The sequence below is a fragment of the Monodelphis domestica genome, chromosome 1, assembly GCF_027887165.1.
Source record: "Monodelphis domestica isolate mMonDom1 chromosome 1, mMonDom1.pri, whole genome shotgun sequence".
Taxonomy (NCBI): domain Eukaryota; kingdom Metazoa; phylum Chordata; class Mammalia; order Didelphimorphia; family Didelphidae; genus Monodelphis; species Monodelphis domestica.
Window position 1 is genome coordinate 298,416,582 of NC_077227.1, and position 2,943 is coordinate 298,419,524.

General features: G+C 37.6%; 1 long non-coding RNA gene across 1 annotated transcript; it reads left to right on the forward strand.

The window, feature by feature from the left end:
- Positions 1–1,087: 1,087 nt before the first annotated feature.
- Positions 1,088–2,028, forward strand: LOC130459016 (uncharacterized). The gene is made up of 2 exons (XR_008918317.1): positions 1,088–1,629; positions 1,727–2,028. It is a non-coding gene; the product is annotated as an uncharacterized LOC130459016 (long non-coding RNA).
- Positions 2,029–2,943: the final 915 nt, after the last annotated feature.

The window sequence follows — 2,943 nt, forward strand, 5'->3', positions numbered from 1 at the left end:
ATAAAAATGACAATCCTACCTAAATTAATTTACTTATTTAATGCCATACACATTGAACTACCAAAAAACTTTTTTACTGAATTAGAAAAAAACATAAAGTTCATTTGGAAGAAAAAAAGATCAAGAATATCCAGGGAAATAATGAAAAAAAATGCAAAGGAAGCAAGCCTTGCAGGCCCAGATCTCATACTATACTATAAAGCAGTCGTCATCAAACTAATTTGGTACTGGCTAAGAGACAGAAAGGAGGATCTGTGGAACAGACTTGCGGTAAGTGACCTCAGAAAGACAGTCTATGACAAACCCAGAGAACCCAGCTTTTGGGACCAAAATTCACTATTTGATAAAAACTGCTGGGAAAATTGGAAGACACTATGGGAGAGATTAGGTCTGGATCAACATCTCACACCTTACACTAAGATAAATTCAGAATGGGTGAATGACTTGAATATAAATAAAGTATAAGCAAATTAGGTGAACACAGAATAGTATACATGTCATATCATTAGGAAAGGAAAGCCTTTAAAACCAAGTGAGAACTAGAAAAAAATCACAAAATATAAAATCTTGTAAATGTAAAAATTTTTGATTATACCAAATTAAAACAATTTTCTAAAAACAAAACTAATGCAAACAAAATTAGAAGGGAAGCAACAAATGGGAAACAATCTTAATAACAAAAAACTCTGACAAAGGTCTAATTACTCAAATTAATAAGGAGCTAAACCAATTGTATAAAAAAAAGAAGCCATTTCCAATTGATAAATAGGCAAGGGACATGAATAGGCAATTTTCAGTTAAAGAAATCAAACCTATTAAGAAGCACATAAAAAAGTGTTCTAAATATCTTATAATCAGAGAAATACAAATCAAAACAACTCTGCGGTATCACCTCACACCTAGCAGATTGGCTAACATAACAGCAAAGGAAAGTAATGAATGGTGGAGGGGATGTGGCAAAGTCAGGACATTAATGCATTGCTGGTGGAGTTGTGAATTGATCCAACCATTCTGGAGGGCATTTTGAAACTATTCCCAAAGGGTGCTAAAAGACTGTCTGCCCTTTGATCCAGCCATAGCACTGCTGGATTTGTACCCCAAAGAGATAATAAGAAAAAATACATGTACAAGAATATTCATAAATGCGCTCTTTGTGGTGGCCAAAAATTGGAAAATGAGAGGATGCCCTTCAGTTGGAGAATGGCTGAACAAATTGTGATGTATGTTGGTGATGGAATAATATTGTGCTCAAAGGAAGTAATAATGTGGAGGAATTCCATGGTGACTGGAACAAGCTCCAGGATGTGATGCAGAGCAAAAGTAGCAGAACCAGGAGAACAATGTACACAGAGATTGTACTGTAGTACAATCTAATGTGATGGACTTCTCCATTAGTAGCCATTCAGTGATCCTGAACAACTTGTAGGAATCTAAGAGAAAAAGCATTATCCACATTCAAAGGAAAACCTGGGAGTAGAAATACAGAAGAAAAACAACTTCTAGAGGGCATATGGTTGGGGATGTAGACTCTAAATGATCATCCTAATGTAATCACCAACAACCTGGAAATAGGTTCTGATCAAGGACACAAATAATACCCAGTTAAATTGTGCATTGGCTGCGGGAAAGGTGAGGTGAGGGGAGGGAGGGAATTAATGTGATTCTTGTAACCAAGGATTAATGTTCTAAATTGACTAAATAAATTAATTTTCTTTAAAAAACCTAGCTCGGCTTCCAGCTATGCAGTCTACTCTGAGATGAGGAGCCCCCTAACAGGATAGTGCTTTCAGAGGTAAAGGAAAGGAGGAATCAGCCTAACCACTCACCCAGGTCGCTCAGGGAAGATGCCTCACATAACCCACATTACAAAGCTTCCTCAGTGACCTCCTCAGCAAGCCTCAACTGCCAAACCACCAAGACGCCCAGCTTGCTGCCACAAGCCACACGAGCCAGAAAGAGAGCCACTTCTCTGCGAAAGAGAGCCCAGAGAGGAAATGATGCAAAATATATAGACCGTTCTTTAAATCACTTCCTGTGTCTCACATGTAGAAATGGTAGCTTAAACTTGACTTAGGATATCCCAGGGAGTCTGTCAGTTGTTTCTTATTTGTCACTTGCTAGCACAGGCCATCCTCCCCAGCACTTAATTCTTAAGTAGAGATGTATACATTCCTGGTTGCTAAGATTTTAAAGACTAATGAGGGTGGAGAAAATCTAAAATTCACAAGCCTGAGATACTAACTAGCTATATGATCCTAGGTAAGTCCCTTAACTTCTATTGGCCTAGTTTCTTTCTCTATAAAATTGTAATAATAACTGCACCTACCTCCTATATATGTTGTGAGAATCAAATGAAATAATAATTATAAGATATTTTAGCATATTCCTTGAAATATTATGTAAGCTACATAACTATTAGCTATTATTACCACCATAACATTATTATTCTTATAATTATATATAAGAATAATGAACTACTTGCTTCTGACAATCAACTATGTGACTTGGGCAAGGTACAGAATCTCTCTGTTTCCCAATCCATAAAATGGAGAGAATCAAACTGACATTACCAGTCCCTAGGTTGCTGCCAGCAGTGTGTTTTGTAAACCATAAAACTTATCCAGGCTGGCTAAAATTAGATATTCAAGAATTGTTCATCCAAACACTGAAATTATAAAGAGTGATCAGAAGAGGGAGCTCCAATTTAGAATTTGAGTACATACTCTGTGGCTGAACTTTTCAAAAGAAGCCTTTCCCTCTGTCTGTTTGCTAATATGCAAAAATGAATTTTGAGGGGGCAGCTGGGTCGCTCAGTGGATTGAGAGTCAGGCCCAGGAGATCGCAGGTTGAAATCTGGCTTCAGACACTTCCTAGGTGTGTGATGCTGGGCAAGTCACTTAACCCCCATTGCCTATCCCTTACCACTCTTCTGCCTTAGAACCC